This window comes from Chelonia mydas, chromosome 10, assembly GCF_015237465.2.
Source record: "Chelonia mydas isolate rCheMyd1 chromosome 10, rCheMyd1.pri.v2, whole genome shotgun sequence".
In the NCBI taxonomy this organism is placed as follows: domain Eukaryota; kingdom Metazoa; phylum Chordata; order Testudines; family Cheloniidae; genus Chelonia; species Chelonia mydas.
In genome coordinates, this window is record NC_051250.2 from 32,313,210 (window position 1) to 32,326,898 (window position 13,689).

Genomic DNA, 13,689 nt, shown 5'->3' on the forward strand with positions numbered 1-13,689 from the left:
TTCCAAACAGTTGTGTTTCTTTTCAATAAATGAATTTTTTGGCTTTGAAAACATTCATTATTGCATTAAGTAAAAGATACCGGAGCCCAGGAAAGCAACAGGCACTGCAAGTCAGCGCATCATATGTAGCAAACACGGATTCCTACTAACATTGGAACCACTGCACTTCACTCCCATGCTGGGCACCAAACATTATTGGTGGCTTTCAGCATCAAATTGTTCCCTCAAGGCCTTACAGCCCCGCGCTGGGCCCCTATAATCCCTAAGCCTTACAGCCCTGTGCTGGGCCCTTCTAATTGCCCTGCTCTCTGGCTATTCAGCCTCCAGGTGTTGAACCTCCAAGGTCCATGCCTGAGTGAAGCTTTCACCCTTCCCTTCATAAATGTTATGGAGGGTACAGCACCCGGATATAACCGTGAGGATGTTGTCATCGGCCAGGTCCAGCTTCCCATACAGACCACGCCAGCGGCCCTTTAAACAGCCAAAAGCACACTCCACAGTCATTCTGCACTGACTCAGACTGTTGTTAAACCACTCCTTGCTGCTGTCAAGGCTCTTTGTGTACGGTTTCATGAGCCAGGGCATTAAAGGGTAAGCGGGGTCTCCAAGGATCACAATGGGCATTTTGACTTCCCTTATATGATCTTCTGGTATGGGAAGAAAGTCCCAGCTTGCAGCTTCCTGAACAGGCCTGTGTTCCGAAAGATGCGTGCGTCATGCACCTTTCCGGACCAGCCTGCGTTAATGTCAATGAAACGCCCACGGTGATCCACAAGCGCCTGGAGAACCACAGAGAAATCCCCCTTCCGATTTATGTACTCGGAGGTTAAGTGGGCTGGTGCCAGAATTGGAATATGCGTCCCATCTATCGCCCCTCCACAGTTAGGGAAACCCATTTGTGCAAAGCCATCCACAATGTCATGCACGTTACCCAGAGTCACGGTTCTTCTGAGCAGGATGCGATTAATGGCCCTGCAAACTTGCACTAACATGATTCTAACATGATTCCAACGGTCGACTTTCCCACTCCAAACTGGTTAGCGACCGATTGCTAACTGTCTGGAGTTGCCAGCTTCCAGACTGCAATAGCCACCCGCTTATCCACTGGCAGGGCAGCTCTCAATCTTGTGTCCTTGCGCCACAGGGTGGGGCCGAGCTCAGCACACAGTCCCATAAAAGTGGCTTTTCTCATCCGAAAGTTCTGCAGCCACTGCTCGTCACCCAAGACTTGCATGACAAAGAGATCCCACCACTCAGTGCTTGTTTCCTGAGCCCAAAAGCGGCGTTCCACTGTGGTGAGCATGTCCGTGAATGCCACAAACAATCTCATGTCATATGCGTTATGCGAGTCGACATCATCATTGGACTCCTCACTGTTAGTTTGCAGCTTAAGGAGTAACTCGACTGCCATTTGGGACATGCTGGCGAGACCCATCAGCATATTCCTCACAAGTTCAGGATCCATTCCCGAAGACCGAAAGGGAAGACAGAGCGCCCAGTACAAAAAACGTTGAAAGATGGTGCCAAATGTGGACGGAAGCACAGGGATTGCTGGGTGGCGAAGTGATGCATCACAGGGCATTGAACAGGATGCCCCGCACCCCCACCCCCTACCCACAAGCCACAGCGCCAGAATGGGAAGAGGTGCTCTGTGGGTGCTCTTAATGCCGCTGCAAGTGCCGCAAATGTGGCCACGCCAGTGCGCTTGCAGCTGACAGCGTGAACACACTGCAGCGCTTTCCCTGCTGCGGTCTCCAAGGGCTGGTTTAACTCACAGCGCTCTAGATCCGCAAGCGTAGCCATGCCCTAAATTAGTCAGTTTCACTTTCTGGCTTCCAAATATTTAGCACAAAGTGATGGGCTTCTAATATTGTCCTAGAAGGTTTACACTACATTTAAAGAAACTTTGCTATTCATTGAACTTTGCTGTGTGCCCACCCATTTCCCCCCCATCTCTTTTTTTTTTTAAAGTAAAATTCAGATTTTGGGCTTGATTTTTATTTAAAAATACATTTAAAACTTTTTTTTAAGATCCAAACCCAAATGCCTTACCTAGTGCTACTGCAACTTTAGTATGCTTGACTTCAACGTTAGAGTCAGGAAATTCCAAACATTCAGGGTGGGGAACTCAGATCTGCTATGCATCCTGTGTGTTTTACGACGTAAACATTAAGGTTTCACCCTTTAACAAGAGGAATATAAAATGCTCTTGTTTATTTTGGAGATGTATAAAATTCACCCTTCCACATGCTCATAATAGAATTTTTTTAAAAAAGTAAATCTACCTCTTTTCACAGACAGAGTAAAAATAGTAAAAGAAAAGGAGTACTTGTGGCACCTTAGAGATTAACCAATTTATTTTAGTCTCTAAGGTGCCACAAGTATTCCTTTTCTTTTTGCGAATACAGACTAACACGGCTGTTACTCTGAAACCAGTAAAAATAGTGTATACTTATTTTGTGACTGAGTTAAAGGTGACCTGCAAAGAAAAAAAATCACATCTTTTTCTTTTTGCTTCTTCAGAATGTATAATGGTAGCATGAAAGTTGGGTGGGTAGTTGTTTTAGTTGTTTTCTGGTTACTTTTTACATTAAAAATTCACGTCTTGTTTATCCACAGAATATTCTATAGAGCATAAGAGAACTGATAGGGTTACCACAAAAATCAGAGTACACAGAAGTGAAATCTGACAGACATAGGAAGCTATTTTTATTCACACTAATTAAAACTTTGTTTCTTTTTGTTAACAGCTATTTAACTCAATTGCCCAACACACTTAGGAGAAAAGAAGTCTTTGTTAAATAGTTAACATTTTCCCCCGCCTCCACTCTATACTCACACACTCCTTCAATGAAGAACTGAGAAGGAATAAATTCTAGATGCACAGTCCTACTGAAGTCAATGTCTGTCAAATTGTAAGTGTTAGAGACCTCTGCTTATAAAAACAAAACACCTACTAGCAACAGCAAAAGTCTGCGACACTCCTTGTATACAGTATTTGCTTCAATAGAGGAATGTTTATTAAAAAAAGCAGGAGCTAGAACTCAACTTTCATTCTAGCGTCTTCTGAATTACTAGCATCTCTAACTCTTTGCTGCTGGCCAAGTCTTGCTTAACAATTGCCAGCTGCGCTAAGGGATTATGCTCAACCCTTTGGCCCAGTGGCTGGAAACTAGAGCTCAGCAGAGGAGGAAGCTAAGGGGGCAAACAACAGGGTACTGCATACAGGGTTTGGAGAGAAGCAAGTGATGCTCCAGGACCAGAATCCAAGTGAGTTAAATCAGTATTTGGGAGAAGCCTAGGCAATCCCTTTAAGTGTCTTAATACTATGGTGACACTTTTGATGATGGAACCAGACTAGTACAGTGAAAGCATGCCTCCATACCCCTCTGGTTTCCAACTGAGTTTGCTAACTAGGATGGACTCCCATTAGACACTTTGGCACAGATCTACAAAAGGACTTAGGTGTTGCAATGCCCAACTTTTAGGCACCTAGAGAAAAAAAAAAATCACAGGAGCAACACTGCAATCCACAAAGCCTGAGTTAGTGGCCTTGGCTCCCTATACAATGAATGGGGAGAGAGCGATGCCTTAGAATGCAATTCACAAAACCAGCTCACTAGGCGGGGTGCCAACGAAGCTAGCTAGTGGGAGATGCCAAGGAGAGGGGTGTGTGCTAAGCCTTTTCCCTCTCTCTGAGAGAGGTAGGTAAGTTCAGGCTGCAGGGAGGTGCCTGTCTCTGCTTAGCTACCTATACACAAGAACCTCCTCCTCCTCCCCTCTCCCCTACCCCCAGTCAGCTGCATCTATTGTATTTCTTGTGGGAATGAAGCACCTGCCTTGCTCCACACAAAATGGCCAAAGGAGGAGGCAAGCATCTCTGGATAACGTGTGCAACGAGTTGTTTGCTAAGAAGAACAAAACACATGAGAACCTGCCACCAACAATGGCCTCCTTCAGGCCTCCTTCACCTGAAAAGTGCAAATCATCCGTCAGCGATATGGAATTATGCAACAGTTCAGTATCTTCACATGTCCCATCTGCAACAGATGGGTGATAGACAGCACGGGACATCTTGTTCCTAACATGATGGTGCTGCCACCTGCTCCAGAAGCCTTCCTCACCTTTGTGCAGTGTGGCTGAGAGTGTACCAGTGCAACAAGGAGATGCAAATGTCGCAGGGAAAATTTGGCGTGCTCCAACGCATGCAGCTGGGACAGTGACAAGTGTAGCAACAGACTAACGAACTCATCAGACACAGATTCTGAGGGGGAGTAGAAATGTTTCAACTATCTGCAAATTACTGTGACTATTTTTGTGAATAAATACAGCTTGAATATAGTGTTGCATTAGGCTTTCATTAGCTCATCGTTATATGTAGGAATTACATAAGAGTACATGATTATACTTCTTTATTCACAAGGTATGTTCAAGACATTCTACAGCCCTTATATAACTCTAAGGGGACTTAGACGTCGTTTACACATACTGTTGTATTCAGTGATAGCAAGAAGATAATTTACAGTTGTACCACAGGAGCTTTAGAGCAGATATCCAAAGTATGTTTTATAGTAAGGGGGTAGGCCTGATCTACCTAACTGCATAAAAATAGACTGAAAAACTTCTCTCCAATCAGTCCATTCTACAAATGATGACAAGTACTTTGATGTATTACCTGGTACAAACAAGTTCATACTGTCATAGGACTACAAACTTTTGCTTTAACTGAAGGCAGGAAAATCCATATCACCTGGGGCTAAATATTTCCTGAACGTTCCAAAACAGTACAATTTGAGCACCAAGTTGCATTAATGGGATTTAGAAGCTTTCTGCCCATTTTGGTCAAAGTTAAACTACATTTCTATGAGTTACGGCCCTTTTTCTGATTTTACGATTTTCCAGATTGGATGCAGGATAATGTTAAACACCGAGACAGAAAAACTGCACCATCTCCAGCAACCACATCCACGCTGGTGATAACCACCAGATATGTGCCTAACGTGGTAACAATGACATTTTGCTAGGTGATAGGTTACCTCTTAGTGCCCAAAATAGTCCATCGCTGGCAGTAGTGATGCCACCACCCACCTTAGCCCAGCAGTTAGAGCATTCACCTGGGATGTGGGAGACCTGGGTTGTGCTTGATGGGGAGAATGGGAGACTCCAGTTCAAATCCTTTCCCCGCATCATACAGAGGGGTGAGTTGAACCCAGGTCTCCCACATCCCAGTTGAGTGCTCTAACCACTGGGCCATGTGATAGTCTGATAGCTTCATGTCTCAGTCTCTCTTGTTGAAGCTGTTCCACTGGGGATAAATAATAACAGTGACTGAGCAAACTGGATCCTGTCTCCTACCTCCCGGTGGGGCCCCAGTCATTCTTTCATCATTTATCCACAGTGGAACAGCTTCAGCAGGAGACACTGAGGTACCCCCACATCAGAATATCCCACTGCCCAGAGATCAGCCAGAGGCGGCCTCTGAGCATACATACCGGATCAGGCCCTGCACGCAAGATAGGCAAGCAAATGCCTATCTTCCCCTGGTTGATGGATCGCTCTGGGGCTAAGGCAGAAGACAAGCATCTGGATGCCTAGGGGGAAGCAACAGGTGCTGAGGGAAGTTTTACCCTGAAAATTTAGGCATCGAGTGAGTTTAGGTGCCTATAGGGCTCAGCAAGAGTTTTGCAGATCACAGGGGTGCATAGAACTGGGACTAAGTACCTTGGGGGATCCCATCCTTTAACAGTGGAGCAAATCCATAAGGAGCAGGAGATCCACTTTTATGGGCTCCCTAAATGACTTTCACTTCACCCCCTGTATATTTGGTATGTTGTGTTATTTGTGCACGTTAAATTTAAGCCCTACCAGATATGGGTAGTGTTACAGTTATTGTGGAAACCATAACTAACTTTTCTGTGCATTTACAAATACATTACATGAGGAAATCTACACTGAAGTGCTATCACTGCTTAGAATCTAAAGGAAGGAAAATGTGAGAAAGATGTGTTCTTGATCGCACATTCCAATGTCTATAACGTGTGGAGTAACTCACAAGGCCACACGTCTGCAACTCTGTGCCCTGTTATGTTACATTTAATTGCAAGTCTCATGCCAGACACCTGCGTGTGTTGGTTAGTTGTTGTCTTTCCTTCCCACACCCCACCACCCTTCCCATCTGTCCCTCTTTCCTCACTTCTCCAGGTCCCTGCCTCTTTCCATCTGACTGTATTCTCTCTTCCTTGGGAGTTTTGATGTGGAGTCATTATCAGACCACACCACAAACTCTCCCTTCCTCACCCTATCATCCTTAGCTCCGGCCCTTTCCCCATCACCTGTCTCCGATGCTTTCTCCTGAGTACAGGCTCTTCACTGCCACCTAGTCTCTGTGCTCCATGCTAGAGACATCTCTCTCCTTCCCTTCGTGGAGCACCAAGGCAAAAAACAACAGCTAGAGGAATGGAACTGCTACAACAAACACCTTGCTGGGATGCAAGTTCTTGGAAGCAAGCACTTGGTATTCTTAGTTATTGGCTTCAGAATCTAGAACAGGACCCCAACGTTGCTGCCAAGTTACAAATAATAATAAACTCCAGAAACCAATGGAAGCTGGCACAGCACTCCAACAGCTTCTGCGCATGGGAAACCAGGTGCAAAATGGACTAATGCTTCCTCTCTCCCACCTTTGTCTTGTTTATTTATATTACAAGCTCTTCAAAGTAAGACTTCTGTCTTATTTGAGTATGTGTAGCCCGAATGGAACCTCAGTTCTGATTGAGGCCTCTCAGTGTTGTTAGTTTATAGTAGCAGTAATAAAATAAAGGGAACCCATCACTTTTTTTGGCCATTCAAACAAAATACCAACAAGCAGCTACTAACATTTGCCAAGTAATGGACTCTAAGTAATTGAGTCAATTCCATTATGCAGAGCTGCTGGAGGAAGAACATCAAGCACGAAGACTGCACCAAGGATCTGCGTGTTATGCTGCTGATCCAGCCAGAGCTGCAGGAGGGGACTCATTTGTTCCCTGTGATTGCCTATTTGTGGCCCATTTTGTATGGGCACCACTTCCCCTTCCCCACACAAAAACTCGCCAGACCAGCTGGCATGTGCACCCATTTCTGGCTTGCCCCTTGAGCTAGCTGGCCATCAGTAGAGCCAGCTCAGTCTCCATCCAGCAGATGACTGAGGCTAAAGGGTACTAGTAAAAAGGAACAAAAGGAGATCACGGGTTTTGGTCTAGTGAAGCAGTGCTTAGTGGGGTGGGTAAAAACTTTTTGGCCCGAGGGCCACATCTGGGTATGGAAATTGTATGGTGGGCCATGAATGCTCAAAAAATTGTGAGTTGGGGTGCAGGAGAGGGTGAGGACTCCAGCTGTGGGTACAGGCTCTAGGGTGGGCCAGAAATGAGGAGTTCAGGGTGCGGGAGGGGGCTCTGGGCTGGGACAGGGGGTTGGGGTGCAGGGGGGAGGTGAGGGCTCCAGCTGGGGGTGCGGGCTCTAGGACAGGGCTGGGAATGCGGGGTTGGGGGTGCAGGAGGGTGCTCCGGGCTGGGACCAAGGTGTTAGGAAGACAGGAAGGGGATCTGGGCTGGAGCAGAGGGTTGGGGCGCAGAAGGGGGTCAGGGGTGCAGGCGCCACATGGCACTTACCTCAAGCAGCTCCCGGAAGCAGTGGCACGTCCCCACCTCTGGCTCCTACACAGAGGCATGGCCGGGCAGCTCTGCATGCTGCCCTGGCTGCAGGCGCCACCCTTGCAGTTTCCATTGGCCGTGGTTCCCGGACAATGGGAGCTGCGGGGGTGACACTTGGGGAAAGGGCAGCGCACCAAGCCCCCTGGTTGCCCCTATGTGTAGGAGCCAGAGGGGGCACAAGCTGCTGCTTCCAGGAGCCTTGCAGAGCAAGGGCACGTGTGGAGCCGGTCAAGCCCCCGACCCCGCTCCCTGGATGGAGCGCCAGAGCAGTGCACGCCCCCAACCCCACTCACCAGCGGGCGCTCGAGCGCCGGATTAAAACATCTGAAGGGCCGGATATGGCCGCCGGGCAGTAGTCTGCCCATCATTGGCTTAGACGGAATCCTAAGGCTGGGAGCCCACAGCACCAAGGCAGAGCTCCAGGTCTTCTGCTAGCACATGGAGAAGGCAGCTGAGGAGTGGGAATAGCTAACAAGGTGCTCTGCTCCAGCTCTGCGACAGCTTTAATCTACTTTTGCATGTCCCTCAACCGTAAAATGACTGCGGGACTAGCAAGAGGGCCTATTCTTCCTCTACAAATCCCTCAACAGGCAAGATCCTTGCTGTATCAGTGCCTGTCTTGTCTACCCACCTCCCTATGAGGGAAAATGCGGCCAGCCAAAAAACGGAGTCAACTGTCTTGCGGGAGCAGACGGTGTTTTCAGAGAAATCTTGCTGTAGAAAGGCATATAAGCATCTCCTCTACAAAGATAGCTGGTAAAAGGCCTGGCAACACTTCATTGGTAACCATCCTCCAACACGATCCATCAGAAATACAAGGGGAGGCAAAGAATATGAGCCTAGCTGGACGCTGCACCTGTGCTCTGCTAACTCTCCTGTACAGCTATCATAGCATAGACACATCAGAAGGGCATACCTGAAAACCAAGCATTCATCACAGCCCTCGTATCCAGTGATAGCCCACCAAGGTGCTGTCACTCTGCACGACATCATAAGCGGTCATGTTCCTTTCAGTGTGAAGGTTGTCATCTTTCTTATCTAAAAACTGTATTCTTTCATTATTTCTAACAATGTCCTTTCTGGGAGCCTTCTTTAAAGCCATTTTTGGCCTAAAGGATTTTGTCCCAAGTTGAAAACTTGCACCTTTGCAAATGATCCAGAGACTGGTTCACTCCTGATTTGAGCTGTCTCAGCAGCACGTCATGCACGCTCACAGTGAGCCTGTAAGGGCTCAAATCACAGGCCGCACCAGGTGGCAGAGAACCTGATGTGCAACAGGAGACATTTGGAGACTAATTAGCAATTAAAATAGGATGGAATCTGTGGATAAAAATGTCAGCTGAGATATTCTGAAAGACAGCCAAAAACACAGTATATGTACTCAGGAGACTGGTCAGGCATGTGCGCACATGGACACACAGCAAAACTAAAGAAAAAACAAAGGTTCCTTTTAATATCTCTATCGGTAACAGAGGTAGATGTAAAGGGACAGCATCAAGTTAAAAATCTTATTAAGAACAAGTTTTAACTATCACATTGTGCTCCAGAAATAATTAAGATATAATTGCTTTGCACAGTTTAACTTTTGTATTTCTCGCAGCTTAGACCATGAAATCAAAACTAGTCACTTGCATTTGTTTCCAGTCTATTTCATTTTCAGTTCTCAGGCCCTGGTCCTCTGGTAACCAGTCTTTCAGCCTGCGGGCCAAACACTGTATTCCCAAAAGTCAAGAGTCACAAATCAACAGTTTAGGGACAGATTTTCTGCCCTATTCTGCTCCCTTTGTGCCGCTTAGGTGGCGCAAAAAAAGCAGAAGGTATCTGCGGTCCCCTGCTGTGGATCTCTTTTTTTGCTGTATTCATAACTTTTTGTCTCCAAACCAGGAGGAGGCTATCCGGGTACCTGGTGAATTTTTTTTTTTTTTCCAAAGGAATCAACCTTTAATATTTATATAACATTAGGGCAGCAGCTTTTCCATAAATGCTCCAGACTCTGGATTTTCCATCTCTGCTGGACAGCCCAGAATACATGCGTTTTGAAATTATGCTTGGTCTACTGGTAGCTCTACCTGGCTTTTCAGCCCAGCACTGTCTTTAGTCAGTCCTTTGTTCTAAGCAGTAACCACCACTAACGATGGAGTTTGTACATTCACTCCAGACTGATCCAATTCAATCATTTTAATTTCTCCTCCAAAGAAGTCAGAGGGCTGGAGTTTACCTACTCCAGAAGTAAGGTCACTCTAAGGCCTGGTCTACACTACAAAGTTAGGTCAACATACACCGCCTTGCGTTAACCTCACTGCGCATGTGTGTCTACACTTAAATTTCCCTCCCACCGATGTAAGTGCCCCATTACAGCAATGCAGTAGCACGACCTCCCTGAGACGTGTAGCACCATGGTCGACGTAGTGAGATCGTTGCAATGCAAGTGCAGACGCTGCATTACCTATGTCGACCTTAACAGTCCTCCAGCAGCTGTCCCGATGCTGACAGCTCTGGTCCCAATTATGAACTCCACATCCCAGGGTTCAAAGAGAATAAAAGCCTACCACAGACCCTGCCTTTAAAACTCTGCAGTTTTTTGAAATGCCTTTTCCTGACTGTACAGCTTGGCGAGCACACCTAGCAGTCATCCACTGTTGTGTGCAACTGCCCAGCCGACTATGCCTGCTACAAGCTCCTGACACGCTTCAGGACAGATATTAGTTATCGTAGTCTTGTGGGGAGAAGAGGCTGTGTAAGCACAGCTACAGACCACAGAAACATAGACATCTATGAGCAGGTTGCACAGGAGATCAGGATAAAGGGTACGACAGGGACCAGCAGCAGTGCCGCAGAAAAACAAAGGAACTATGACATGCATACCAGACGGCCAGGAAGACCAGCAGTCAATCCAATGCCGAGCTGCAAGCCTGCCACCTTTACAAAGAGCCATACAGCTCTGTACTGAGCTCTTCTAATAGTCCTTGCATCTGGCTGCTCAAACTCAGTGGCCAGCTCCTTCATCTCCACCCTGGCAGCAAGTTTTCCCCTTTGCTTGACAAATACTATGCAAGACACAGCAGTCAGCTATAACCATTGGGATATTTTTCTCACAGAGATCCAATCTGGTGAGTAAACAACATCAGCATCCCTTCAATCTACCAAAAGCACATTCAGCTGGGATTCTGCACCTGCTGAGCCGATGAATCTCTCCCTTGGTGCTGTCCAGGTGGCCGGTATACAGCTCCATGAGCCAGGGGAGTAAGGGGTAGGCTGGATCCACCAGGATCATTATTAGCATTTCAATATCACCAATGGTAATCCACTGGTTACTAAAGCAAGTCCCTGCTTGCAGCTTTCTGAAAAGTCCTGCATTCCTAAAGATGTGAAGATTATGCACCCTCCTGGACCAGCCCACGTTGATGTTGGCGAAGCATCCCAAGTGATCCACCAACACTTGCATAACCATAGAGAAGTATCCCTTTCTGTAGATGTACTCTGGGGCAAGATGGGATGGGGCCAAAATCATACAGCCACTGCAGTTATTAAATCGTTTCTGTGTGCACACTTGGCTTCTCATGTCGGCCATGCGTGTCCTCCCCAGGAACACTTGTGTCGATTGTACTATCAATGTGGGACAGATCCTGAAACCCAGTAACAGCTGACATAAGCAACAACACCGCGCCAACCTAATGACATCAACCATGACTCTATGCCGGTCGAGGAGGTGGTGTTACTAAATCGGCGGAGAGAGGCATGTACGTCGACAGGAGCCAAAGGTAAGTGAAGACGCTTTCATATCTAGGTCAACGCAAGGCAGCTTACTAACTGTGTAGTGTAGACCAGGCCTGAGTTTCAAGCCTTTTTAGGCAGGGCCAGGATTGTGCATGCCTTTAGGAAGCAGACCCATCTCCACAGACCATAATGCTGAAGGTGGCTGTCCATCTCTGGAAATTCAGGGTCAGGAATTCTGTACCCACAGTGGGAAATAAAGAACTGCATGGGGACCAATCAATGAACATCCCTGTAATCAAACTGCTACAGCTACTGAGAAATGTCTCACAAACAATGTCTTCTGTCCATACATACTCTGAGCCTCTTAAAATAAGATGAATTAGATCATCGTTCCCTCTGAAGAAATGGCACAGTAATCTAAATGCCAGGATGACTGACAAGTTACAGCCATCAGAAGCCTACATCTGGAACGCACTGTGATGACTGGCCTTACATTCCAATTACACAAAGCAGCACCATAAGTCTCTTGCTTTTTCAGTTAGTAGGCTGGTTCCCCTATACATTTCAAATCACCTCAAGATCACCAACTTCTGCCTTCCTTTCCCCATCGTCAGGCCATTTAGAGATTCTATTGATACACTGATTTGACCACTGCTGACATATACCAGTGAACAGTGCCTCAGGTTTGTTGATCACAGCAGTCTCTCTCCAGAACAAGCACAAGGGCATCTGCTTAAGAAGCCCTTGGGAAAACGATGCCAGAGACATAGACAGCCACCTCTTAAACGGTGGAACACAAACACTTTTGCCCCCACTGAAAGCTTCACCATTAAATCTAATTTAACCCACATCTCTACAGTCCCATGGCAACAGGTGCCCCTGATTTATTTGAATGCCAATTAATTATCCTGGGGAGGGTAAAAGACACAAAGGATAAAGAGTCACGTGGCATTGGCAACACAGATGTTTGTGTGTGTTTGTCATTTCTAGGAGAGCAGCTAGAAGGCCTGATAAAAATGTTTCATGTTAACAGATAAGTTAACACATCAACCTGGTTCCTATTTTCCCTTGCAAACCAATACTCAAGAGCAACATTTAGGTGAACCTAGAGTCTTGAAGGCTGTGGGAATTCAGGACTGGATGTCCCAACCTAAGTTCCCTATGAGCTGCACCTATTAAGCACTGTACAGGCACTCAGGGAACCTGCCCGGCTGGGAACTGCCATGGCCGGGGGAGGGGCGCCTCTCCCCCAGCCCAAACCCAGCCCCAGAGCTGCCACATCTGGGGCACCCCTCCCCCAGCCCAAACCTGCTGCGGCCGGGGGAGGGGCACCCCTCCCCAGCCCCGGCCCAGATCATGTGTGGGAAAAATTAGAGGGAACACTCCCAATTCTCTTTAACCAATGACAGGCAATCTCCTCTTCAGTTCAGATTTGTGCAAACTTCAGGCTGGAGCTTAGAAGTCACATTCTGGGGTCTCTGGAACTCCCAGTTCGAGGAATTCATGAATCAGAAGAATCAAATGACCCTGCCCTATGGACCATAGACAAAAATCCCTCTGTAAGCAGAATTAATGACACTGAACAAGCCTCCCATTCGTAGGAGAAAGGAAGAAAGGAAAACGATGGATGGAGCAAAACAGAAGTGGCAGGCAGGGAGCCTTTGCAGCCATACAGATCATAGAATCACAGAATCTCAGGGCTGGAAGGGGCCTCAGGAGGTCATCTAGTCCAACCCCCTGCTCAAAGCAGGACCAATCCCCAGTGAGGAGTCAAAGGGAAAAAAAAAAAATCAAATAGAACCTTTTTATTGAAGCAACACATTTATACCGTCAGGCAAAAAAATCCTTTCCATAAGACTTTTGGGGCTGGACAGCCTGGAAGTTACAGATTTATTGATTCAGTAAGAATCAGGTTTTCTTCCTGCTCTGTGGAGGCACGCATTTCTTGTTAAGTTCTGATGGTGCAAGGGGTTGTCTCCAACCCATGCAGTGACAGCAGGAAGCATTAAGTCTGAGGAGATGCTGTCCTCTTACTGCAAGATGTTGCTTTCTATGTCTTTAACCCTGAGATCAGATACTGGCTGGAAGGAAGCATTTCCCTGAAAGAGACCATTACCCCACCCAGTAATTTTTGTTGAGCACCACACACCTTGTATTGTTTACACCGTACAAAAGGGAAGTTAAATGCAGAGATGGGGAAATAGAGAACAGCCCTTATGGTGTAAAAAAGTCAAATGCTCTGAGTTTTAGAAGAGCAGGGCTAAGCCCCAAAAGCCCATGA

At 46.8% G+C, this 13,689-nt stretch overlaps 1 protein-coding gene across 5 annotated transcripts in view; it reads right to left on the reverse strand.

The window, feature by feature from the left end:
• The window catches only part of MGRN1 (mahogunin ring finger 1), a 107,202-nt gene that overhangs the window by 92,296 nt on the left and 1,217 nt on the right, over nucleotides 1-13,689 (reverse strand). The window lies entirely within an intron of this gene.